This window comes from Scyliorhinus torazame, chromosome 16 (assembly GCF_047496885.1).
Source record: "Scyliorhinus torazame isolate Kashiwa2021f chromosome 16, sScyTor2.1, whole genome shotgun sequence".
Lineage (NCBI taxonomy): Eukaryota > Metazoa > Chordata > Chondrichthyes > Carcharhiniformes > Scyliorhinidae > Scyliorhinus > Scyliorhinus torazame.
In genome coordinates, this window is record NC_092722.1 from 159,998,084 (window position 1) to 160,025,903 (window position 27,820).

General features: G+C 46.6%; 1 protein-coding gene across 2 annotated transcripts in view; it reads right to left on the reverse strand.

The window, feature by feature from the left end:
* LOC140393173 (uncharacterized) overlaps nucleotides 1-27,820 on the reverse strand; it is a 384,488-nt gene that overhangs the window by 344,380 nt on the left and 12,288 nt on the right. Inside the window, exon 1 of one of the 2 annotated variants that reach the window (XM_072479313.1) lies at nucleotides 19,451-19,565. The exons of the other annotated variant lie outside the window; for it this stretch is intronic. The gene's annotated coding sequence lies outside the window, so the exon portion shown is untranslated. Of the gene's footprint in view, nucleotides 1-19,450; nucleotides 19,566-27,820 lie in introns of those variants that run through there. 2 annotated transcript variants of the gene reach the window in all.

Sequence of the window (27,820 nt, forward strand, 5' to 3'; positions counted from 1 at the left end):
CTGATGGATCCGTGCGTAGGCACAATCGCTGGGCTCTTCGCCTACTTCCACGCTCGCAACGAGACCTTACACTGACACCGTGTCCTCCTGTGGTTCCTGATAGTGACTTTGTGGAGCTGCCTGCTACCATGCCCCTTCAGTTGGCGCCCGTGGCCAGGCCCGCACCTCAGCCGGTGGTTCCAGACCCACCCTTGAGGCGGTCAACCCAAATTCGTCGCACACCTACTAGACTGGACTTATGAGACTGTTTACACGTGGAACTCATGCAACCACTGTTTTAATATGTTTATGTTCTTATTGTTACAGGAATTCGTTTTATCGTTCCACATTTCCACGTTCTTTGTTATGGTACAACCTCCTTATTATGTCACACCCGACATCGCCCCTTGTATATAGTTAAGCCCCATGTACATGCTGTAAATATTACACACACACACATTTAGCTGCACTCAGTGCACATCTCTATTTATAACCACGTAGGCACATAATCGGGTAAAAAGGGGGGATGTCATGATATTCAAGTGAACATCACAGCACATACACACATACATAATGATGGACAGATCAACGGACCAATTAGCACACACAACACGACAGCCAATCACAGACAAGAGCATACACAGTACTAAACAAGGAACACAACACTTTCTGGGCAGTCCAGCAGGAGACGGCTCAGGGCAAGGACCTCCATGCCAGACACTCAGACAGTCACCATGTGCTGAGTACTAGAGTTTGTTATATAAATAGTTAAAAGAAATAAAACTGAGTTGTACCAATCGCAACCGTGTTGGTTCGTCTGTGTCTCAGAGTACCCAACACTTCAACAGGAGCAACAACTTGCATTATACAGTGCAATAAAAAGATAAAATGCTGGACAACCTCAGCAGGTCAGGCAACATCTGTGCAGAGCTAACATTTCGAGTCTGGATGACTCTTTGTCAAAGCTTTGACAGATGCTGCCAGATCTGCTGAGATTGTCTGTTTTTGTTTCAGATTCCTGCACCTGTGTCTTTAACATGGAAAAGCATCCCAAAAAGATTCAAAAGAGACATCAGTAAAATGAATACTGAGCCAAGAAAGATAGTAGAACAATTGGCCACAATGTTGGTATTGAGGAAAAGGTGGAGGAGATGCGGGTGCTTAGGCAGAAGTGTCAGGGAATGGAATTCCTACGGTAAAACACTGATGATGGGACATTGGGGATGCCCCAGTGATCACACTGAGGAACAGAGTGTTCAGCAGATGGTCTCCAATCTGATTCAATACCAACAGAGCCCCAACGACTCCTTCGAATGCCTCTTGCTCACACTCTTGCTCACAAGACTCCATGGAGACAACTAACCCTACCATTAAACAGCAACCAGTGAGTTGGCCCACCCCACGAATTTAGAAATCAGATCCTCCCACATACCCCCAGTATTAGTTTCTTGCGCCTAGTTGGCCCTATCCAAACAATACAAAGCATAATCTGTAGCAAATGAAAACACTGGTGGACTTCAAGAACGTTGCAGCACACAGTTATTATTTTGACAAAAGGACCCAAAACGTTGGGCAGAATTTTACATTCCCGCACTGGCAGGAGTCAATAGCAGTCCAAAACTGGTTTTCCTGGGGTTTTCCGCTGGTGAACCCTGTGGCAGATTGGAAAACCCGCTGGTGCGACCGTGGAACTGAGATGCATTCCGCTAATGGCACGCAGATGAATGGCCGATCATGGGATGCCGATGAGGTCCCCCCACTGACGATTCTCCACAACACTAGCAGGAAAACATGCCAGTCTAGAACAACGTGGCATGCAGATTTTGGGATTCACCTGAACAATATCTGGGGCTGCCTCTCGAGTTCGGGATGGAGACTGCCAGAAACCCTGGACCCGAGAACACTACAGCAGTGTGAGTGAAACATCTGCAGATGGACCTTCTAAATTCAGTGTCATCAAGGAGGTCCATCTTCTGCAGTCTCACAGTGTTCTTGGTGATCCACCTTCTTTCTTCAACTGTGGTCAGTGATGTTGGGCACCTTTTCAATACGACACCCCAATATGCCATCATGCATACCCGATACAGAATACAGGGCTAAGCCGCTGGAAGCATAGTTAATGAGGTGGGGGCCAGTGGACATGGCGTAGTTTCCCACCAGCATCCAGAATGGAAAATGCTCCCCGTTCCTGACCCCGTCTTGCGACTTGGTCCCAGATGGGAGAATTCCACCCCAGGACGAGAATTGTGGGACCATTTGTAGTCCCAGAGCTAGCCACTGTGCTCCTCGCACTGCTGGGACTACGGAACAACCAGCCATCAGATTGGCCAACTGAGGGACAGAAATCCCATCTCCAGCCAATTAGACATCCAAGGAAATGGGGCAGCCAGTATCAGTGGGATGGGTGGGAAACTTCCCCATCCAAAAAATCCAGACCAATGTGTTATATTACTTGGAGTATTATTTGTTACTCATTTATTTATGCCGAGATGTACTTAACTTTGATGATGATGAATATCATCTGAAGTGACATCACAGAAAAGCTGTGACCTGATTGGCTGGTTGGGAATCTACACTAAATTAAAAAATTAAGCATTGTTAAACTAATTAAACATAATTACCTATTACTTAATTATAATTTAGAGGGGTATCTAAGCCGGAGATCGGAGAGTACTGTATTTAGCTTTCACATTTATAGTAGAAATCTAGTGCTAGGAAACATATAGTTAACAGTAACTTTTTTTTAAACTTTTAAATTTAATTTACTAATTAATTGACACAATGTCAATTAGAGGGGTGCAGTGCTCTGACTGTGAGATGTGGCAGGTCCAGGAGGCTTCCAGCGTCCTGGATGGCTTCATCTGCAGAAAGTGCATCCAACTGGAGCGCCTCACAGACCGCATGGTTCGGTTGGACCAGCAGTTGGATGCACTTTGGAGCAAGCAGGTGGCGGAAAGTGTCATAGATAGCAGTTATATAAATGTGGTCACACCCAAGGTACAGGCAGAGAAATGGGTGACAACCAGAAAGGGCAGGCAGTCAGTGCAGGAATTCTCTGTGGTTGTCCCCCTCTCGGACAGGTATACCCCTTTGGATACTGTCGGGAGGGATAGTCAATCAGGGGAAAACAGCAGCAGCCAGAGCAGTGGCACCACGGCTAGCTCTGATGTTCAGAAGGGAGGGTCAAAGCGCAGAAGAGCAATAGTCATAGGGGACTCTATAGTCAGGGGCACAGATAGGCGCTTCTGTAGATGTGAAAGAGACTCCAGGATGGTATGTTGCCTCCCTGGTGCCAGGGTCCAGGATGTCTCCGAACGGGTAGCGGCCATCCTGAAGGGTAGGGCAAACAGGCAGAGGTCATTGTACATATTGGTACTAACGACATAGACAGGAAGGGGCATGAGGTCCTGCAGCAGGAATTCAGGGAGCTAGGCAGAAAGTTAAAAGACAGGAAATCTAGGGTTGTAATCTCGGGATTACTCCCTGTGCCACGTGCCAGTGAGGCTAGATATAGGAAGATAGAGCAGTTAAACACGTGGCTAAACAGCTGGTGTAGAAAGGAGGGTTTCCGTTATCTGGACCACTGGGAGCTCTTCCGGGGCAGGTGTGACCTGTATACGGACGGGTTGCATCTAAACTGGAGAGGCATAAATATCCTGGCCGCGAGGTTTGCTAGTGTCACACAGGAGGGTTTAAACTAGTATGGCGGGGGGTGGGCACGGGAGCAATAGGTCAGAAGGTGAAAGCATTGAGGGAGAACTAGGGAATAGGGCCAGTATGGCTCTGAGGCAGAGCAGACAGGGAGAAGTTGCTGAACACAGCGGGTCTGGTGGCCTGAAGTGCATATGTTTTAATGCAAGAAGTATTACGGGTAAGGCAGATGAACTTAGAGCTTGGATTAGTACTTGGAACTATGATGTTGTTGCCATTATAGAGACCTGGTTGAGGGAAGGACAGGATTGGCAGCTAAACTTTCCAGGATTTAGATGTTTCAGGCGGGATAGAAGGGGATGTAAAATGGGTGGCGGAGTTGCTCTACTGGTTTGGGAGAATATCACAGCTGTGCTACGGGAGGACACCTCAGAGGGTAGTGAGGCTATATGGGTAGAGATCAGGAATAAGAAGGGTGCAGTCACAATGTTGGGGGTTTACTACAGGCCTCCCAACAGCCAGCGGGAGATAGAGGAGCAGATAGGTAGACAGATTTTGGAAAAGAGTAAAAACAACAGGGTTGTTGTGATGGGAGACTTCAACTTCCCCAGTATTGACTGGGACTCACTTAGTGCCAGGGGCTTAGACGGGGCAGAGTTTGTAAGGAGCATCCAGGAGGGCTTCTTAAAACAATATGTAGACAGTCCAACTCGGGAAGGGGCTGTACTGGACCTGGTATTGGGGAATGAGCACGGCCAGGTGGTAGAAGTTTCAGTAGGGGAGCATTTCGGGAACAGTGACCACAATTCAGTAAGTTTTAAAGTGCTGGTGGACAAGGATAAGAGTGGTCCTAGGGTGAATGTGCTAAATTGGGGGAAGGCTAATTATAACAATATTAGGCGGGAACTGAAGAACCTAGATTGGGGGCGGATGTTTGAGGGTAAATCAACATCTGACATGTGGGAGGCTATCAAGTGTCAGTTGAAAGGAATTCAGGACCGGCATGTTTCTGTGAGGAAGAAGAATAAATACAGCAAGTTTCAGGAACCTTGGATAACGAGAGATATTGTAGGCCTCGTCAAAAAGAAAAAGGAGGCATTTGTCAGGGCTAGAAGGCTGGGAATAGATGAATCCTGTGTGGAATATAAGGAAAGTAGGAAGGAACTTAAGCAAGGAGTCAGGAGGGCTAGAAGGGGTCACGAAAAGTCATTGGCAAATAGGCTTAAGGAAACTCCCAAGGCTTTTTACACATACATAAAAAGCAAGAGAGTAGCCAGGGAAAGGGTAGGCCCACTGAGGGATAGGCAAGGGAATCTATGTGTGGAGCCAGAGGAAACGGGTGAGGTACTGAATGAATACTTTGCATCGGTATTCACCAAAGAGAAGGAATTGGTGGATGTTGAGTCTGGAGAAGGGTGTGTAGATAGCCTGGGTCACATTGAGATCCAAAAAGACGAGGTGTTGGGCGTCTTGAAAAATGTTAAGGTAGATAAGTCCCCAGGGCCTGATGTGATCTACCCCAGAATATTGAAGGAGGCTAGAGAGGAAATTGCTGATGTCTTCTCAGAAATCTTTGAATCCTCACTGTCTTCATGTGATGTCCCAGAGGACTGGAGAATAGCCAATGTTGTTCCTTTGTTTGAGAAGGGTAGCAAGGATAATCCAGGGAACTACAGGCCGGGGAGCCTTACGTCAGTGGTAGGGAAGTTACTGGAGAGAATTCTTCAAGACAGGATCTACTCCCATTTGGAAGCAAATGGGCGTATTAGTTGGAGGCAGCATGGTTTTGTGAAGGGGAAGTCGTGTCTCACTAACTTGATAGAGTTTTTCAAAGAGGTCACAAAGATGATTGATGCAGGTAGGGCAGTGGATGTTGTCTATATGGACTTCAGTAAGGCCTTTGACAAGGTCCCTCATGGTAGACTGGTACAAAAGGTGAAGTCACACGGGATCAGGGGTGAGCTGGCAAGGTGGATACAGAACTGGCTAGGTCATAGAAGGCAGAGAGTAGCAATGGAAGGGTGCTTTTCTAATTGGAGGGCTGTGACTAGTGGTGTTCCGCAGGGATCAGTGCTGGGACCTTTGCTGTTCACAGTATATATAAATGATTTGGAGGAAAATGTAACTGGTCTGATTAGTAAGTTTGCAAACGACACAAAGGTTGGTGGAATTGCGGTTAGCGATGAGGACTGTCAGAGAATACAGCAGGATTTAGGTTGTTTGGAGACTTGGACGGAGAGATGGCAGATGGAGTTTAATCCGGACAAATGTGAGGCAATGCATTTTGGAAGGTCTAATACAGGTAGGGAATATACAGTGAATGGTAGAACCCTCAAGAGTATTGAAAGTCAGAGAGATCTAGGTGTACAGGTCCACAGGCCGCTGAAAGGGACAACACAGGTGGAGAAGGTAGTCAAGAAGGCATACGGCATGCTTGCCTTTATTGGTCGGGCATTGAGTATAAGAATTGGCAAATCATGTTGCAGCTGTATAGAACCTTATTTAGGCCACACTTGGAGTATGGTGTTCAACTCTGGTTGCCACAAAACCAGAAGGATGTGGAGGCTTTTGAGAGGGTGCAGAAGAGATTTACCAGAATGTTGCCTTGTATGGAGTGCATTAGCTATGAGGAGCGGTTGAATAAACTCGGTTTGTTCTCACTGGAACGACGGAGGTTGAGGGGCGACCTGATAGAGGTCTACAAAATTATGTGGGGCATAGACAGAGTGGATAGTCAGAGGCTTTTCCCCAGGGTAGAGGGGTCAATTACTAGGGGGCATAGGTTTAAGGTGCGAGGGGCAAGGTTTACAGTAGATGTTCAAGGCAAGTTATTTACACAGAGGGTAGTTGGTGCCTGGAACTCGCTGCCGGAGGAGGTGGTGGAAGCAGGGACGATAGTGACATTTAAGGGGCATCTTGACAAATACATGATCAGGATGGGAATAGAGGGATACGGACCCAGGAAGTGTAGAAGATTGTAGTTTAGTCGGGCAGCATGGTCGGCACGGGCTTGGAGGACCGAAGGACCTGTTCCTGTGCTGTACTTTTCTTTGTTCTTTGTTCTTTGAATACTCAAGGTCGTCCAGTGATAACAAATAATTTATTGAGTAACTAATTAATTAACTTGTGAGTTTGATTCTTCAATACTTTTACTAGTAGTCAAATTAAGCAAGATAGAATTAGATTAACTATAAATATAATACTTTGCAATCTGAGCAATTCTGTTCTCTAGCCACAACACACCCGAAGAGAGCGGGAAAACAGATTGGGCTTGTATTTATACTCCTTGTTAGTGTTGCCTCTAGTGATCTTCTGACTGTACTGACTACACATTCACCCTTCATGTATATACATATACAGTGTAGTATATACATATACTACACAATGCTTTCACAGATTTTCCTTGACCCGTGTTTCTCATATTAAAGGTTTTTGTTGCAGATTTTCAGCACAGTTTTTCTATTATGTTTTGTGTGCAGATATTTGCTAGTTTGGATAATCTGTCTCTTCAATTGATTTAACACAAATAAGAGCCTTTTTTAGCCTTGCGTTGCCATGTGTTGGTGATGCAATGTTACATTTTGACATTATGACGTGCTCATAAATAAATTAGAAAGGCTTCGCAAGCGCTTTGCAAGATGATGACTCATGGAACCTCCTGCACAGGGTTACTGGAAATATACTGATCTAAAATATACAAATTGGGATCTTGTGTTAACTAGAAAAGAGGAAAGTTCAATATAAGTAATTTAATACAAAATTAATTAAATTTTAAAACATGAATTTTTCACGTTGTAAAACTATCTCATATCAAACAGAAGGAAACTGAAGTTAGTTGACAATGGGTGCACAAGAAACCTCACCCAGAGACCCAGGAGAATAGCCCTGGCACAAGGCACTGCTCTGAACTTTGGCCGAGGGATCGGGGGTGCCTGGGTCAGGAAGGTCCAGAATTTCCTTGTGGAGCCCAGAGGAACACTTCCGCTCCTCCAAGCCCACAAAGAAACAAAAGGAAAATAAAGAACTTACCCTGCTGATTAAATTCTATGATAATCTATGTTTCTCTTTTGCCCCTGGTTCATGTCAGAACTGGTTTGGCCTGGTGAGTAGTACTCTGACTCTGATCATACTTCAGCTTGAAGTAAGTGTGGCAAAGCACACCTGGACAAAATTATCAATGCCTGATTTAAGGAGGGCCCCAACAGTTTAGGGCAGGTGACCTTGGCGCCCAAAATGCAAAATGGCAGTCACCCAGCTCAGGGTGCTATCGCCTGCCTTCCCACTCCAGTAACTAAACAAAGAAATGTACATCAATGCAACGTATGCTTCAGATTAATCCAAAAACTCAGAGCACCATGACACATGAAGATTGGGCAGCTTACACACATTCTGTATGGTTTCCTCCAGGTGCTCCGGTTTCCTCCGGAAGACCCGAAAGACGTGCTGTTGGGTGAATTGGACATTCTGAATTCTCCCTCTGTGTACCTGAACTGGCGCCAAAATGTGACGACTAGGGGCTTTTCACAGTAACTTCATTGCAGTGTTAATGTAAGCCTACTTGTGACAATAAAGATTATTATATATTATATATACTGCGTCGGCCATGACAGTGCACTGTGAGTGAGGTAGCATTTGTAGCTGCAGAATTAGATGTAGGTTACTTTGTCTGAACTTAATAAAATATTGAATGCAATCAATAAGGAAAACCCAGAAAGGTACTTGAATGTAATCAAAAGAGTAGGAACAGAAGAGTCAGTCCAAAACAAACAAAATGTAAATTTAAAACAGATAACAGAGAGAAAAAAAAGAAAGAATAGCAAACATGTAGAATAGCCTGTGAGGTCAAAGATAATTAGCATCATCTCATCGCCCCATCAGCTAGGAGGAGTACCTGGGCCCGAGATTTTGGGTCTCTGTTCTAAAACCTTCTTCTGGGGCTTGGCATCAAACACTTCTGTGAACCGTCTTGGGGAATTTTATAATATCGAAGCTGATATATAAATACAAGCTACTGATGTTGTAGCATGAATCAAAGAAGGAGGAGTGTTGATGGTTGCCATGTGAGACATTAAGAAAGAGCAGTGGCTGGACTGGCACTTTACCCTGTCTCATGAGTTTCTCCATTTTGGCCACGCTTCACAGCAGATGAGGAACTATGTTGAAGAAATTATGTGTGAGTTATTTTTGTGAAGTTTGTTTGTCAAATTTTGTTTTGGTAAGACTTTTTAATTGTTATTTAGGCATAAGGTCTTACTTTGGTTCTGAATTGCAAGGACTGGAGGAGACAGAGCAGCCATGAGTTGTACCAAGTTAATAAACATTAATTACAGGGATCTAGGTGTGTCGCATTGTGTAAACTACATAAAGTATGCATGGCATCCTTCAAAATATGTTTATGTTAATGTTACAAAGAAAATCCATGAATTACAAACATGCTTCCGTGGGGAATTCAGATGTAATTGTTGTCTTTATACAACCCTTTCCTGTCCCACTTTGCTTTAGAAGAATTCATTCTGTACTCTGCTTATTGAAAACTCCCTGTCTGTTTTGCTGCTGCTTCTTTTTTCTGTCCAGGTGCATCATTCTCTTCACTACACATATCAAAATGTTCAAAACCGATAAAAGGTATCCTGGCTTTAAAAATAAACATGTTCTATCAGCAGTCCTTTACCTGCAAGATCGTGCACATTGAGATTTCAGGATTTGTCATAGCATATACGGTGCAAAAGGTGGCCATTCAGCCCATCGAGGCAACACCGGCCCCTGAAAGAGCCCACGCCTCCACCCTATCCCGGAACCCAGCAACCCCACCTAACCTTTGGACACTACGGGGCAATTTAGTGTGACCAATCCACCTAACCCGCACATCTTTGGACTGTGGGAGGAAGCCGGAGCACCCGGAGGAAACCCACGCAGACATGGGAAGAACGTGCAGACTCCACACAGACAGTGACCCAAGCCGGGATGCAACAGTGCTAATCACTGTGCTACTGTGCTGCCCCTGGCATTAATGCTGGGCTTTTGTAATATTAATACATCAAGAGTCATTGGATTTTGGCTGCAGTTGTCTGGTGCTTTTTCTCCAATATCAACAGCATAGTGCTGGATTGTTTCTGACTGTTAACTTTTAACAATCTTGCTTGTTTTTTAGGTCTAATTAATTCATTAATCAAAGAGATCCTGATGGTAATTTTTAACAGAACATCCTCACAGAAGTCATGAATTGATCAGTAAAGTGCCCATCGCAGAAATGGCGGTTGACCCAGGTTTTGTTCTAAGGAGGCAGCCTGTGCCAAAGTAAAAGGCCCGAGAATCAATAGAAATGGGGCTCGATTCAGCCAAATGGGAACAACGTCCCAAAGCAAACTTGTTTAGCCACATGTTTCCTGGCGCTCGCAGCGCCGAGAAGTACCTGGCTATTCAACCTACATAGCCCCGTTTTGTCCACTGTGGAACTCCGCTCGCTGGAACTCCCCAGTGTAGCAAGAGATTGTGACCCCGATCTCTGAGACCCCCGAAGCAACCTCTGATCACCTCCAGCCTAAACACACTCTGGGAGGGTCATTGGAGCCCCCCCCCACGGATCCCCCTGAACACCCACGCAGGGCACCCTCAGCTCAATGGCACGCACACAAAAAATGCAAGTGTGGCACCTTGGCAGAGCCAATCTGGCAGCCTGGTAGTGCCCATGCCAGCTGGCAGTGCCATCAGAGCACCTTGGCAGTACAAGGCTGGCACCCAGATGGCACTGCCAAGGTGCCGGGCGTGCACTGCCAAGATGCCCTGGTGGCACCAGCAGTGCCAAGGCACCACCCTGTCCAAAGGTCTGGCCTCTGTTTGTGGGGACCAGTACTGAACTGTGCTCGCCCAAGATCTCCGAGGCGAAGGGGATGAATCTCAAAGCCTGAGGTACCTCAGGAAACTGCACAGAGACTAACTGCCTCACTTTAATATGCAGATTTGCCAAAACATGATCCCATTGTGGGCAGGATTTACATCGCCTCGTCTCGTGAGATCGCCTTGGACCTCGCGAGGTGTTGCGAGTTCTGTAGGTCCCGGAAGCAGGGTCTCTCAGCTTTTATCAGCCACTCTGTGCTGCGGTGAGCTGCGTTTCTGGCTCAGCGTGGCCATTGGATGGTGCCCTAGGGTTCTTAAGCCTTCTTGCAACAATTGGGACAAGCTTGTCAGTCACACCTCACCAAGCGGTTTTCCTGATGGGTGATGGACCGCATGCCTCACCAGTTATCATACCGTGAAAGGTCCAGAAGGGGAATTTGGAACAATCCACTTGAGGGGATGGATGGATGGGGAGGTGCCTATCACAACTCCTGCGGAATTTGGGAAGTATTCCTGCTCCATATGGTTCTGTAAGAAGCTCAAGATATATATTATAATACTTTTCTTTACTTGGCAGCCACAGGGAGAGACCACTACAAAAGCCTAGGTGAGGGTGGCCTTGCATCTGACCCACCTACTAGGTAATGAATTTGTAAAAAGAGGTCCTATAACAGGTCCTTTAATTAGTAAACTAATCTACAAATGTGTTGGGCATCCCAACAAGCTTGGCAGTGTGACCAATGGCAGTGGAGTTTGGATGCAGACCATTTCGCTGCCAAATTAACATCCTCAACACCATATTAGGCCGAAAGAGCTGGTGCATCACATACCAATTTCTACCCTGCTTTAAAGGTCTCAATATAGCTACATTCAACAAAGTGATGATTGAAACTGGGTCATGTTTTCAAAAGTGTATCCAACAATTTCACTGCATTTAAGTCCCAAATGTATTTTAATGTAAAGGTCTGAAATTGTCGCTGGACTAGTATCCAGAGACCCAGGGTGATGTTCGAATCTCGCCATGGCAGGTGGTGGATATTAAACTCAATTTATAAAAATCTGGAATTAAAAACCTAATGATGGCCATGAAAGCATTGTTGAGTGTCGTAAAGTTGACTAATGTCCTTTAGGGAAGGAAATCTGCCATCCTCACCTGATCTGGCCTACATGTGACTCCAGATCCACAGAAATGTGGTTGACTCTTAAATGCCCTCTGACATGGCCTAGCGAGCCACTCAGTTGTATCAAACCGCTACAAAAATACAAAAGAGGAATGAAACCGGATGGACTCACCTAACCTCGACCCAGCTCCAGAAACAAAAACAACAAACCCAGCCCTGCCGACCCTGCAAAGTCCTCCTTACTAGCATCTGGGGGCTTGTGCCAAAGTTGGGAGAGCTGTCTCACAGACTACTCAAGCAACAGCCTGACATAGTCATACTCACAGAATCATACCTTACAGAGAATGTCCCAGCTACCATTCCTGGGTATGTCCTGTCTCACCGGCAGGACAGACCCAGCAGAGGTGGCGGCGCAGAGGTGGCTGCACAGTGGTATACAGTCAGGAGGGAGTTTCCCTGGGAGCCCTCAACATCGACTCTGGACCCCATGAAGACTCATGTCTTCAGATTAAACATAGGCAAGGAAACCTTCTGCTCTGGGCAGCACGGTAGCATAGTGGTTAGCACAGTTGCTCCAGGGTCCCAGGTTCGATTCCCGGCTTGGGTCACTGTCTGTGCAGAGTCTGCAAGTTCTCCCCGTGTGTGCGTGGGTTTCCTCCGGGTGCTCTGGTTTCCTCCCACAGTCCAAAGATGTGCAGGTTAGGTGGATTGGCCATGATAAATTGCCGTTAGTGTCCAAAAAGGTTAGGTGGGGACACTTCCGGTGGCGTCTATGAGGGAGTAAGTCACACACTTGGTGGCTCCCGCTCCGGTCGGACTTTTGGACCCTTTTCCCCTGACTTTTTTACGCTTTTAAGCGCTGGATTGGAAACTAATAGCACTCAGGCACTCAATCCATACAGAGGTGTATGGAACTAAGAAGTAGGAAGGATCACAAACAGCTGAAGAAGTGGACAAGCAAGGGCAATGGGGAGGCTGTGAGGGAAACCAATATGGCCGATGTCCAGACCCGGGCACCACCAGCTCAGCCGACAATGGAGCACCTGTTGCAGGTTATGCAGGAGAACTTTCTAGCACTGAAAAGTGATCATTTGGAACCGCTCCAGAAATCGTTTGACCGAATGGAGAAAAGGCTGGATGCCCAGGCTGAGAAGGTCCAAGAGCTGGAGAAGACGGTGGAGGAGCAGGCGGACTTTCAAATGGTGGCGGACATGGAGATTCGAAGGTTGAGAGACCAACAAAAAATGGTCCTATAAAAGCTGGAGGACCTGGAGAACAGGTCTCACCGGCAGAATTTAAGACTCGTTGGCCTCCCGGAGGGGGCCGAGGGGCTGGATGCTGCCGCGTATGTGGCAGATATGTTCCAGAAGCTGCTGGGGAACGAGGTGTTCCCTCACCCGCCGGTGGTGGACAGGGCACATAGAGCAGCCGCGGCGAGGAGGTCCCTCACGAGTGATGGTGGTCCAGTTCCACAGGTTCCTGGATACGGAGCGGGTTCTTCAATGGGCCAGCAGAATGCTTGCACACCAACTAAGAAAGAGAGAAGTGGCTAGGGAAACAGGAAAGGTAGTCGACGGGGAGGGAAACCTGGTGGGGGACCCGGTAGGTCTGAACAAGGTGTTTAGGGACTTCTATAGCAAGCTGTACTCCTCGGAACCCCCCACATGAGCGGAGGGGATGAGGCGCTTTTTGGACGGACTGACCTTCCCAAGAGTAGGTAGGGGGTTGGTAGACGGGCTGGGGGCCCCGATCAGGACCGAAGAGGTACTGGGGGGCCTGAAGGTCATGTAGTTGGATAGTTGGGTAGTCCGGGGCCGGACCCGGTGGAGTTTTATAAAAAGTTCTCCGAGATAGTGGGGCCGATGCTGGTCAGGGTGTTCAACGAGGCAAGAGACAGAGGGATCTTACCCCCGACAATGTCGCAGGCCACTATCTCGCTTATACTGAAATGGGATAAAGACCCGGAGGCATGTGGGTCCTATAGGCTGATCTCTTTGATTAACGCAGACGCTAAGTTACTGGCCAAGATCTTGGCATCTAGCATTGAGGACTGTGTACCAGACGTGATTGCGGAGGACCAAACCGGGTTTGTAAAGGGCAGGCAACTGGTGGCCAATCTAAGGAGGCTGGTCAATGTGATTATGATGCCCCGGAGAGTAGGGAGGCAGGGGTAGTGGTAGCAATGGATGCCGAAAAGGCTTTCGACCGGGTTGAGTGGGACTATATATGGGAGGTACTGGGACGTTTTGGGTTCGGGTTGGGATTCATTGGCTGGGTTAGGCTGCTAGATCAGGCCCCAGAGGCTAGTGTGAGGATGAAAAGGACGACATCTGACTACTTCAGACTGTACTGCCGGACTAGACAGGGATGGGGGTCCCCTCTCCCCACTGCAGTTTGTGCTGGCTATAGAGCCGCTGGCAATTGCCCTGAGAGCTTCAAGGGACTGGAAAGGGCTGGTCCGGGGGGGGGGGGGGGGGGGGAGTGGAACATAAAGTCTCGTTATACGCGGATGACCTGCTGTTATACGTGTCAGACCCAATGGCGGAGATGGACGTAATCATGGAAACCCTGAGGGAATTTGGTCGGTTCTCAGGATATAAATTGAACATAGCAAAGAGCGAGATGTGGGTAGTGCAGGCGAGAGGTCAGGAGAGTAGGCTGAGGGGGCTGCCGTTCAGGCTGGTAGGAGAAAGCTTCAGATATTTAGGGATACAAGTAGCGTGAGACTGGGTTAAGTTGCATAAGCTAACCCTGTCCCGGTTGGTGGAGCAAGTGAGGGACGCGTTCCGGAGATGGGATGTGCTCCCGCTGTCATTGGCGGGGAGAGTGCAGACGGTGAAGATGTCGATTCTCCCGAGATTCTTCTTCATATTTCAGTGTCTCCACATTTTCATTCCACGATCCTTCTTTAAGAGTCTAGATAAAATTATCCTGGGATTTGGTTGGGCAGGAAAGTTCCCACGGGTGAGGAAGGCGATCTCGAGAGGAACCGAGGGGATGGGGGGCTGGTGTAGCCGAACTTTAGCAACTACTACTGGGCAGCTAACATAGCCATGGTAAGGAAATGGATGGTGGGTACAGGGGCGGTGTGGGAGTGGATGGAGGCTGCTTCGTGCAGGGGCACCAGTTTGGCAGCCTTGGTTACGGTGCCTCTGCCGCTTCCGCCGGCACGATACTCCACCAGCCCTATAGTGGTGGCGGCTCTACGGATCCGGGGCCAGTGGAGGAGGCATATAGGGGAGGTAAGAGCATCGGTTTAGTCCCCAATCTGCGGTAACCACCGATTTGCCCTGGGGAATATGGACGGTGGGTTCCAATTGTGGCGGAGGGTGGGGATTGCGAGGATGGGCGATCTGTTCCTGGAAGGGAGCTTCCCGAGCATGAGGGTGTTGGAGGAGAAGTTCGGGCTGGCGAGAGGGAATGATTTCAGGTACTTGCAGGTCCGGGATTTCGTACACAGTTTGGTACCATCCTTCTCACGCCTCCCACCAAAGGGGATCCAGGGTAGTTTCCAGAGGAGAGGTGGGTGAGGGGAGAGTCTCCGACATTTATAAAGAATTGGGAGCAGAGGAGGCACAGACCGAAGAACTGAAGTTTTAGTGGGAGGAGGAGCTTGGGACGGGGGGGGGGGGATAGAGGACTGCATATGGGCAGACACTTTGAGTAGAGTAAACACGACCGCAACATGTGCAGGCTCAGTCTGATCCAGTTCAAGGTCGTACATTGGGCCCACATGACGGTGGCCCGGATGAGCAAATTCTTTGGGTTGGAGGACAATGTGCTAGATGTGCCGGAGGACCAGCGAGCCATATACACATGTTCTGGGCGTGTCCTAAACTAAGGGAGTACTGGCAGGGATTCGCAGACGTCATATCCTGGGTATTGAAAACTAGGGTAGCAATGAGTCCTGAGGTGGCAATTTTGAGGTTTCGGAGGACCCGGGAGTCCAGGAGGAGAAAGAGGCCAACATCTTGGCCTTTGCATCCCTGGTAGCCCGGCACCGAATACTGCTGGCATGGAGGGACTCAAAGCCCCCGAAGGTTGAAGTATGGCTTTCGGACCTGGCGAGCTTTCTCGGGCTGGAGAAAATTAAATTTGCCTTGAGACGATCGCTGTCAGGGTTCGCCCGGAGGTGGCAGCCATTCGTTGACTTCTTCGCGGAGAATTAATCGTCAGCAGGGGGGGGAGGGGGGGTTAGGGTAGCGTAGAGTAGGGGGTTGCTTAGGCAGGTTCTTGCGAGAGGGGAGACGATGCTTGCATTATGGTTTATTTGCTTTTTGTACACTGCGGTAGAATGTTGCTGTTTTATATGCCAAAAATACCTCAATAAAATTGTTTATTAAAAAAAAAGTTTAGGTGGGGTTACTGGGTTACGGGGATAGGGTGGAGGCGTGGGCTTAAGTAGGGTGCTCTTTCCAAGGACCGGTGCAGACTCCATGGGTTGAATGGCCTCCTTCTGCGCAGTAAATTCTATGATTATCTATGATTACCACGTACCGTCCACCATCAGCTGATGAATCAGTACTTCTTCTTGCTGAACACCTCTTGGAGGAAGTACTGAGGGTGGGAAGGACGCATAATACTCTGGGTGGGGGACTTCAATGTCCAACACCAAGAGTGGCTCGGTAGTACCACCACAGACCAAGCTGGTCGGGTCCTAATGGACATAGCTGCTAGACTGGGACTGCAGCAGTTGGTGAGGGAGCCAACAAGAGGGAAAAATATACTTGACCTCATCCTCACCAATCTGCCTGCTGCCGATGCATCTGTCCATGACATTATCGCTGGAAATGACCAAAAAAGGTCCCATCACCACATTGTGGGATTCCCATCACCACATTGTGGGATACCCTCAATAGTGTTGTGTGGCACAACCTCCCTGCTAAATGGGTTGGAAGTCAAACAGAGCTAGCAACCCAGGACTGGGCATCCGTGAGTGGCTGTGGGCCATCAGCAGCAGCAGAATTGCACTCAACCAAAATCTGCAACCTCATGGCCCAGCACATCCCAAACTCTACCATTACCACCAAGCCAGGGGATCAACCTTGATTCAATGAAGAGTGAAGGCCGGTATACCAAGAACAACACCAGCATACCTAAAAATGAGGTGTCAACCTGATGAAACTACAACAAAGGACTACTTGTGTGCCAAACAGCATAAGCTGCAAGTAATAGACAGAGCTAAGCGATTGCAAGATAAACGCATCAGATATAAGCTCTGTTGTCCTGCCACATCCAGCCATGAATGGTGGTGGACAATTAAACAACTCACTGGAGGAGTTGGCTCCACAAATATCCCCATCATCAATGATGGAGGAACCCAACACTACTGTGCAAAAGACAAGGCTGAGGCATTCACAACAATCTTCAGCCAGATATGCCGAGTGAATGATCCATCTCTGTCTCCTCCAGAGATACCCAGTATCACAGATGTCAGTCTTCAACAATACGTGATATCAAGAAATGGTTGAAGGCACTAGATACAGCAAAGGCTATGGGCCCTGACAATATTCCGGCAATAGTGCTCCAGAGTTTGCCGCATCCCTAGCCAAGCTGTTCCAGTACAGCTACAACACTGGTATCTACCCGGCAATGTGGAAAATTGCCCAGCTATGTCCTGTACAGAAGAAAAAGAACAAATCCAACCCAACCAATTGCTGCCCTATCAGTATACTCTCCATCATCAGCAAAGTGATGGAAGGAGTCATCAACAGTGCTGTCAAGTAGCACTTACTCAGCAATAACCTGCTCATGGACACTCAGTTTGGATTCTGCCCAGGTCACCCAGCTCCTGACCTCATTACAGCCTTAGTTCAAACATGGCCAAAAGAGCTGAATGCCAGGGGTGAGGTGATAGTGACTGCTCTTGACATCAATGCAGCATTTGACCGAGTATGGCATCAAGGAGCCCGAGCAAAACTGGAGTCAATGGGAATCAGGGAGAAAACTCTTCACTGGTTGCAGTCATACCGGGCACGAAGGAAGATGGTTGTGGTGGTTTAAGGCCAATCATCTCAGCTCGGGAACATCACTGCAAGATTTCCTCAGTGTCCAAGGCCCAACCATCTTCAGCTGCTTTATCAATGATCTCCCTTCCGTCATAAGGGCAGAAGTGGGGATGTTCGCAGATTACTGCACAATGTTCAGCACCATTTGCGACTCCTCAAATAATAAAGCAGTCCATGTCTAAATGCAGCAAGACCTGGACAATACCCAGGCTTGGGTAGACAAGTGGCAAGTAACATTTGTGCCAAACAAGGACCATGCGATGACCATCTCCCAAAAGAGAGGATCTAGCCATCGCCCTTGACATTCAATGGCATTACCATCGCTGAACCACCAACATCCTGGGGGTTACCATTGATCAAAAAGTGAACATTCATACTGTGGCTACCAGAGCAGATAAAAGGCTAGGAATTCTGCAATGAGTAACTCACCACCTGATGCCGTAACTGTGGACAGCAAACATTTGTTTGTTTGACTAAACTAATGAGTAACTCACCTCCTGATGCCGTTTGTTATGTGGGCAGCAAACATTTGTTTGTTTGACTAACCTAATGTTAGCCTGTCCATCATCTACAATGCACAAGTCAGGAGTGTAATGGAATACTCTCCACTTGACTGGATGAGTGCAGCTCCAACTAAACTCAAGAAGCTCAACACTATCCAGGACAAAGCAGCCCGCTTGATTCCTTCCTCTCCCAGAAATGTTCAATCCCTCAACCACCGACAACATGCACTGCAGTAACCCTCAGCACCTTCTAAACCCACGACCACTACCATCTAGAAGTACAAGAGCAACAAATACCTGGGAACACTATCACCTGGGGGTTCCCTCCAAGTCATTCACCACCCCAACTTGGAAATATATTGCCGGTCTTTCACTGTCCTGGAACTCCCTCCCTAATAGGGGCTGGTTTAGCACACTGGGCTAAAACGCTGACTTTTAAAGCAGACCAAGCAGGCCAGCAGCACGGTTCAATTTCCATACCAGCCTCCCCGAACAGGCGCCGGAATGTGGCGACTAGGGGCTTTTCACAGTAACTTCATTGAAGCCTACTTGTGACAATAAGCGATTTTCATTTCATAGCACTATGGGTGTACTTGCACCTGCTCACCCCCACGTTCTGAAGGGCATCTAGGGCTGTGCAATAAATACTTACCTAATCAGCGACGCCCACATCCCATAAATGAATTTTAAAAATAAAAGGCATAGATTTCATGAAAAACTATTACCAGGCTTCAAGTGATATTAACCTCAGTAGGGTGTGGTTCCACAGATATGAAATATAACCCCTCTGCCTCAGCCTGTTTTTTTTTTCCTCAACTGTAAATAGTGACAATTCATTCCGAACAAAAATCTTTTCTACTGTGAAGACATAAGGTTAGTTGAACAAACAAATGCTTGCTGTCCACAGTAACAAACGGCGTCAGCCCTTAGCAACACAATGTCCCAGCACTTTACAAATTCCAAGACTGCTTACATAATGACACGGCCCACATGGGAACGATGTTACTTTTGAACAATAGCTGATCACTGATTATACACGAAGAACTCTGTCAGGATTCTACACATAGAATGTAGACAGAAAGCATTTTATAACATGTTGCCGTCATTTGTTCCTGCTTGGTAAAGTTCAGGTTAATCACAGGCACCACTCCTTGGTTAGGCACACACACATTCCTGAGTGGTGGTTGTTACAACATGTCACGTTGTTCAGTCAGATTGAACACACACAGAAAGCTTCCACTCTGTCTTCAGTAAATACTGACACTTTCTGATCTCAGAGAATGCTTCAGAGTCTGACCAACCCCACCCGCACGTGCCCCATATTTTTAATGCTCGGTTTGAGTTCACTCACCTTTTCTTCTTCTAAAACAGACTCTCGTGGTTTGTCACCTACTTTCCATGTGCTTTAATAGAACTTCCTGAAGCACCAGATTTAGAACAATCCGTGGCAGGTGAATGCTGGGAAGCAGGCCAAAGGTCATCTCTTCAGCGTCAGGGATCAAATTACAGACTGAGCAACTCTGCCAGCACATACAGCAGTGTCTTCGGATAAGCAAAAAAACAATCCTGCCTTAAGGATCAGTTATCATTTGTTTTGCTTTCTCTTTTATTAATTTCTCCCCCCCCCTTAATGAATTTGACACATCTATCAATTTTCTCTTTCAAAGGTACATGCGCTAAATGTTTATTTTATAGTGAAGAACATTATAACCTTTATGTACAGAGTCCGTACCCTGCTTTTCAACAAATTTCCAAAAATAAGGACATAACTTTCATCATTTGACCAATTGTTGGCAAGCATCAATGAACCAGATAAAATGGCCAACTAACAATGGTTCACGATTAGGCATACCTCTCAACAAAATCCAAAATTGAACATTTCCACCATCCCTGCAACACTTTAAATGTAAACTTCAAAGTGACCATCAAGGTGACATAAAATGCAGCAAATCTGTGACTTTCAAATCTGCAATAGTCGATTGCAGACCGACGTCCATTGGGCTTTGGAAGACAGGGCTTTCCTTCATTATCTCCTAGATTAAGTTACGGCCTGACAGCGACAGGGCAGCACAAGTGGTAATCCCACAGAAGCGAGGAAACATTCTTTCTATAAATAAAATTATTTTTTAAAATCTAGTTTATATTCCACATTGTTTGCTTAAAGACCAGTTCTGCTGAAACGCCTACGGCCTGAAATAGTAACCTCATGTTTCTCCCTCCACAGATATAGCCTGACCCGCTGTGTGTTTCCAGCATTTCCTATTTTTAAAGACCCTCGTGTCCACATCATAATTGTGGGGAAGCCAAGTATGGATCAGAAGGGGCAGCACGGTGGCACAGTGGTTAACATTGCTGCCTCACGGCGTCGAGGTTCGATCGCGGCTCTGGGTCACTGTCCGTGTGGAGTTTGCACATTCTCCCCGTGTTTGCATGGGCTTCGAACCCACAATCCAAAGATGTGCAAGGTAGGTGAATTGGCCACGCTAAATTGCCTCTTAATTGGAAAAAATTAATTGGGTACTCTAAATTTATTTTTTAAAAGTAGGGATCAGATGCTGATTTCCACACTGCCTATTTTCAACGATTTGAAGAGATTATTCTTCAGTGTTCTTGAATAAATGGATAATTTATGATGAAAATAAATTTGTCCTTCGTGCGCACAATTTTCTAAAGTGACATTTTCAAAATACCTCAACCCAGTTTAACATGGCTGTTAATAGATGAAAGCTGCACTCCCAGCAGAATTTCTGCCACAAGAACATCAGCAACATGCACAATGCTTTGGGTCAGTACTCCTGATTCCCTAACTCCCGGGGGTGAAATTCCTTTTTGAACAAAACAAAGACTTGAGATTGCCTGGTTTTCAGGACGGGACGGCGGCACAGTGGTTAGCACTGCTGCCTCATGCCGCTGTTGTCCTGGATTTGATCCCGGCCCCAGGTCACTGTCTGTGTGGAGTTTGCATATTCTCCCCGTGTCGGCATAGGTCTCACCCCCTACAACCCAAAAAGATGTGCCGGGTAGTTGGATTGGCCACGCTAAATTGCCCCTTAACTGGAAAACAAAAGAATTGGATACTCTAAATTTAAAAAAATAGATTGCCTGGTTATCTCTGTAATTAAAAACTTACTCACCTAATTGCAACCTCAAGAATCCTATGCGTCAAAGTGGCACATTCACATAAGGTTCATTAATATTATGGAAGAGATTGTCGTTTTCCAATTTTTCATTGGAAGAATTCCTAACTCCACAACAACAATCTGTATTTGCATAACACCTTTAATGTACTAAAATGCTCCTATAGAATCATGGGACCACACAAAAGTTACGGCATAGAAGGAGGCCATTCAGCCCATCGTGTCTGTACCGGCCAAAAAAAGAGTAAATAAAAGATTATTGCCGCTCATTTTAATCAAACGTTCCAGCACCCGGTCCCTAATCTTGCAGGTCACAGCACGTCAGGTGCAGATCCAGATGCCTTTTATATGAGTTGAGCATTTCAGCCTCAACCCCCAATTTGAATTCCTGGCGCCCATCTGGGTGAAAAATGTTTTCCTCATGTTCCCTCTAATCCCTCTACCAGTCACCTTAAACCTATGCCCCCTGATAATTGACCTCTTTGTGTCTCGGCATTTCACAGGAACTTCAGATAGCTGCCTTCTGATTATCGTGTCCTGACAACACCCAATTCCTTATCCTGTGGAGACGATATTTTGCACTGGCCTCCTGCTTAAATACATTTATGATTTCACTCAAAATACTAAATGGAGAAAATCTAATGACATTTGCTTACGTGTTTGCTGCACATAAAGATTAACTTTACAGATACTTACCTCAGCTCCTGACAACTGTCAGTAAAGGGATCATTTTTCACCTTATTTACCAGCAGCTCATGTTGGAAATTTGGGCGTGAGCTGTGTATGATCTGCAAACTATTTAATTCTAAATTAAGTTATTGATGTGGTGGGCATGCCAAGTGGAATAGCCTAACCTCATCAATTAAGTACTCTTGGCAGATAATCTTCCCAGTATCTGATGTAGGCACCTACCCACCCCACTTCTCCATTACACCCTTATCCTTCTGAGCCTCTGCATGAACATTTTATTTGAGGATACAAACTCACCGAAATACAAAATGTCCCAAACCTGGATAGAACTGCATTTTCCCACAAATCCTTATTTCAAGCCAATTCACACTTTGCGGATTAGCTCTCATCATTAAAACATCAGCAAGCCAATTAGAATCCATTACTGCCAATGACAATGCACAAAGTGCAGATTTAACAAGTATTATGGTTCAGGAAGAGCTCATATAAAGGAAACATTCTGTATTGGGGTGCCTTCTAGTGGCGAATCCAGTTTTGTGCCTTGAATTGCTCTGTTCAGCTCACAAGCATGAAGCTATAATTATTTGGATGCTCTACGCAGATAAAGTTCATACACAGGTTGTCAGCCTTTTTTAAAATTTGGACATAAGCCCAGTGAATTCCATTTTAGCTGTCAACACATAAACCTCATGTGCCATTAGTCTTTATTCAGTTGTTCATGACAGTTTGATTCCGAACTCTTTTCATTATGCTTTCCAGATGTTCATTCCATCTTGCGCTGAAGGTAATTACGGATACTGACTGAGCATGCCTTACTAAATGCTAACCGCCTTTTAATACCATGTCTGAGTGATCATTTTTCCTGTGTGAGTCTCGGCAGTAATTAGCAACAAGCTTTAACACTGGCGAGTAGCTCTCAGCTGGCCTGATCTTGTCTCCATGAATGTCCACACAGAGTTATGAACAATGTTAAAAATCAAGAACATTAGCCCAGAAATTGGTCTGCACAGTGACCATTTTTCAGGCATTATTCAGACGACAGTAAGGACCCAATTAGTTGGCATATTTCCTTTTCCAATGAAGGGGCAATTTTTATTTTTTAGAACCCCTACAGTATAGAAGGAGGCCATTCGGCCCATCGAGTCTGCACCGACCCTTTGAAAGGCCACCCTACCTAATCCCAAGTCTCCACCCTACTCTTGCAACTCAACCCTAACAGGCAATTTATCATGGCCAATCCACCTAACCTGCACATCTTTGGGATTTAGCATGGCCAATCCACCTACCCAGCACATCTTTTGGGGTTATGGGGGATGAGACCCAAGTAGACATGGGGAGAATGTGCAAACTCCACACGGAGAGTCACCCAGAGCCGGCATCGAACCTGGGTCCTCGATGCCATAAGGCAGCAGTGCTAACCACTGCGCCACCGTGCCGCCCTGGCATATTTCCAATTGGAACGGCAATAACTTCATGGACTAAAATTCACAGAGGGGCTATTCCCCTTGCCCCTGACTGAAAAGTTCAAGGTCAGCCCGCCCACTCTATCTGGGAGGAAGTTCCACTCTAGAGAACTGCCACCCTATCTGTAGTCCCAGAATTGAATAGTGGCCACTGCTGGTGAGTCCCCGGAGAAGAAGTGTTATGGGTGCCAGACTTCAGGCATTGTGTACAGGTCTGCTTGTCAGATCCCAGTGAGGAAGGGGCAGGGGTTGGTGGCCGTGTTTTCGAGGCCTGGCTGGGGTGGGTGGGCGTGAGAGAGAGGGGGGGGGGGTGGAGTGGTGGTGCTCTGATGGGAACAAGAGAACCTCCAAAGGAGGTAATTCCCTTCCTATATGACAGTAGCCTGCATTATATAGCAGTGGAGGTGGAATGAGGCTCTTAAGTGGTCACTAACTGGCTGCTTAAGAGCCTCAATATGCCCAAGGACAGGCAAGCTACCTGACGGCTTCTCAACCTGACAGGTCGGGTGTGGGCAGGAACATGGCAGGCAGGCCACCTGTTTTATTTTATGAGCTCTCCCACTTTCAAATATGGCAGTGGGGGATAATAAAATTCAGCCGCATATTGGGTCAGCTTAAACAGGAAGCATCCTTTGTCCATGCCTGAAGCAGACATTAGTTCTTTCTCAAGTACAAATAAGTAGCCTAACACCTGCTTGACGTCTGTCCTTGACTGGTTTGTCTTGAGGCATTGAAGGTTGCACTTTGGGAAACTAGCCCTAGGGATTGACTTCAATAAAGAAGGTAAGCAACCTCAATAAAAGCACTCCTTCTCTGACTGACCCCACATTTAATCCCCACCTTCAGATCATCCCGGGTCCCAGGCCCCCAACCGAACGATGCCTCTGCTTCCTTTCCTGACACCATCTCCCAGATGCCACAACCAGTACAAAGCATGGTACAAGCCTCGACACTTGATCTATTGGCACCAATCCTCAGCAATTGCATGAGAACCATTGCAATTCCAACAGCAGCCGAAGCATGGATTCCTCTTCACCAGATGATTCTTCATGTTTTTCCAGCAATACTGACGAGAGAGCTGAGGCCCAGTGTCTGGATAGTGCCCGGGCTCAGCATTCAGGCACAGGGGAGGGGAGGTACAGGGGCCGCAATGCCACCCCGTCCATGCCCAAAAAGGTTTGGCCTAACTTCTAGGCCCCTGACTGAACTTCTTCTGCTTCAAAGCAGAGAGCATGGAGGCCAATAACTGTATACCTTATCCACTGGCTGAAATCAGCCAACTCAGCACAAGAGTACAGATCAAATCAGGAATCTTTGATCTGTACAGCTTAGTCCAAGCCGTATTCCTGGAAGTATCATCACATGACCCACACTTCCAACTACCTGTCCCAGACACTCCTAGCATTGGTATCCTAACATCTCCACACTTGTAATGAAAGCGACATGTGAATCCGATACGCAACATTGGCAGCTCACAAGTTGCAACGGAAAGCCATTTTAAAGTGCAGTTGTGCATTTGGCCCATGCATTGCATCTGCACGCAACCTCCGCAGGAGTCATGTGCAGTATTTGCTTGTTTTTTGCCAGTGTTACTGATGTCTCTTTGCTATAAGCTGACGTTTGCCATTTTGCATCAGTGTGAATCTGAGTGAGTGGATCAGAAAAATATTACACTCAGCTCCATCCAACAACTGTTCCTTCACAGTTGCTTTATGCTCGGTTCCATGCACTTAATAAGCTCCTGAAATACGAGAACTCTCGATAATAGAAACTGTTGCAAAATAGAATTGCAGGTGAGAAACAGCAAGCCATGCAAAGTTCCAGTCAAACGCAGGAGGTTACAGCAACATGCCATATTACAATACCTGTATGATCTCCTGATTTGCTGGTAATGGGGTGAATGTGTCTGCATCAGTAGCCTTTGGCTAAAAAATTGAATCAAAATGTAAATGGATGAACAAGCTTGACCAGCCAAATGTAATGTAGCATCGGTACCACACAAATTTAATTTATTAACGACGGAATTTCAAGCGTTGGAATCATAATTTTTAATCAGTAGACGCACAAACAAATTGAAAAGATATGACGAGGTGACTGACAAGTTTTTTTATTGTTTCTAAATACAATCTGATCAGATAAACCTCATTGATGTACATGACACAGTACTTGCCCCTGGCGTCATTGAAACAAGTGACAAAATGTTTTTCCCGCTCTTCACATTTCCCAAGCGAACAAAGATCTGAAAAACATGATTCATCAGAAAAAGGGAGAAATGTGTGCAGCCCTGTGCAAAGTGCATTTGTACATTAGTATTCTGCGTTGTGCAGTGGGTGGGCCCAGGCTGCATCACAGTTTCAGTTTGAAGGTGCTGTGTAGAAGTGAGGAGGATCGGCAGATTTGGGTTTAGGGAAAATGGTGAGCAGCTCATCTCAGTCTGTTTTCACAAGACACCCACCAAATAACTTAAAGCTACCCTGACAGATGCCCATGTCCCTATCATCTGCAGCACCAAGAAGGAACATGAAATTTGGTGATGCAGGAGTCCCTGAATACATCTCCCTGTCCAGTCAGTATTCAGTTCCGAATATTGATGAGAGGGATGGTTCATCTGAGAAAGGCAGCCAGAGCCAGGTCCATGGCACTGATGTTGTTTTAGTTGTACAAGGTCGGGAGGGGAGGGGGCACAAAGAAGTCTAAAAGTGCAGCAGTGATTGGACATTTGATAGTTTAGGGAACAGAGAGACTTTTCTGCGGCCTCAGATGTGAATCCATGATGGTTTGTTGCCTCAGTCGTGCCAGAATCAAGGATGTCTCTGAACAGCAACAGTTTGGGGGAGGGGGGGAGAGAGAGAGAGAGAGGAGGAGCGGGGGGAGCGCGTGGTTGTGTGGTGGGGGGGGCGAGGGTGAAGGGGGGCACAGCAGGGATGAACAGCCAGTGCCCATGCTCCGCACCAGTACCAATCACATTTTAAAAAAGGGTTTTGGTCCGACGGTCAGAATTTACGGAGCTATGTAGGAAATGAACAATCAGGGCCTCAAAAGTGGTCACCTCTGGATTACTTTCGATGCCGCCAGCAGGTGAGTACACAAATGGGAGGATAGAGTAGATGAACACATGGCTGGAGAGATCGTGCAGGCTTTAGGTTCTTGGGACATTGGGAGCTGTTCTAGGGAACATGGAATTTGTACATGGCTGATATGTTGCACTTAAACAGAACCAGGACCAATTTCCTTGCTGCGTCAATGCTAATGCTATTGGCGAGAGTGAGTGTGGGAACTGTGGTGATGTGCATCAATGTAAATACATGTAGGCTAGCTAGACACTAGAGGGAGCACAAGAGACATCACACACACACACTCAAACAATAGATAGGACACGACCAATAGACATTCACGATACACAAGGAGGTGACACGACCACAGGCATTACACCAACCCATATATAAAGGACACCACACACATGATCTGCCTCTTTCCAGTGGAGACAGTCAGTGAGTAGCGACACAGGGTTGATTCAATGTTACACCCACCACGTGGATTGCAGAAACTGGTTAGTCAGTCTGGGTAGCTATAGTAAGATTAGCAGTAGTGTCGAACCCGAGTAATAGAAGTGTAAATAGTTTAATAAACGTGTTGAAGTTATCTCCACGTCTGAACCTTCCTTTGTCATGTGCACCACAAGAAAGCTACAACATAACAACATAACCTACAACATAACAAATCAGGAACCAGGAGGTAAAACTAGAGAGGGATTCAAGATGTACTGAATATTGGGAGAGAGAGGAGCTAGAGTAGGAAATAGTAAGGTAATAGGTGGGTTGAGCATAAGAGGGAAAGTAATAAGTTAGGGTTACAGAGCATGTATGTGAATGCACAGTGCATGGTACTGGGTGTTAAATATTCCTGGATACAATATTACAAGATGTTCAGGAAAGTTAGGAGTGGAAGCGGGATGGCAGTTCTGATGAAGGAGAATATTGCAGCACTATAGAGAGAGCGAGAGAATGTCACAGAGGAGTCAAGGGCAGAATCTATCTGGTTAAAGCAAAGGAATAAAAAAGGTGCAGTTGTGTAGCTTAGTGTAGTCTATAAACCAGCAACGAGTAGGAAATATCCAGAGGAACAAATTTGAAAGGAAATTAAAAAGAAGTACAAGAGTTATATCGTAGTTATAACGGTATATTCCCCAATGATCTGACTATAAACTGGGATAGTAGTATAATGGGCAGAGAGGGGAAACAATTCCTCAAGTGTGTTCAGGAGAGTTTTCTACAGCTGTATGTTTCCAGGTTAATGAGAAAGGAGGCACTGCTGGACCTGGTCCTTGGGAATGTGGTGGGCCAATGGGTCATGTGTAAGTAGGGGAGCAGTGTTCATTGGTTTAGATTGGCTATAGAAAAGGACAAGGACCAATCAAGAATGAGATTAATT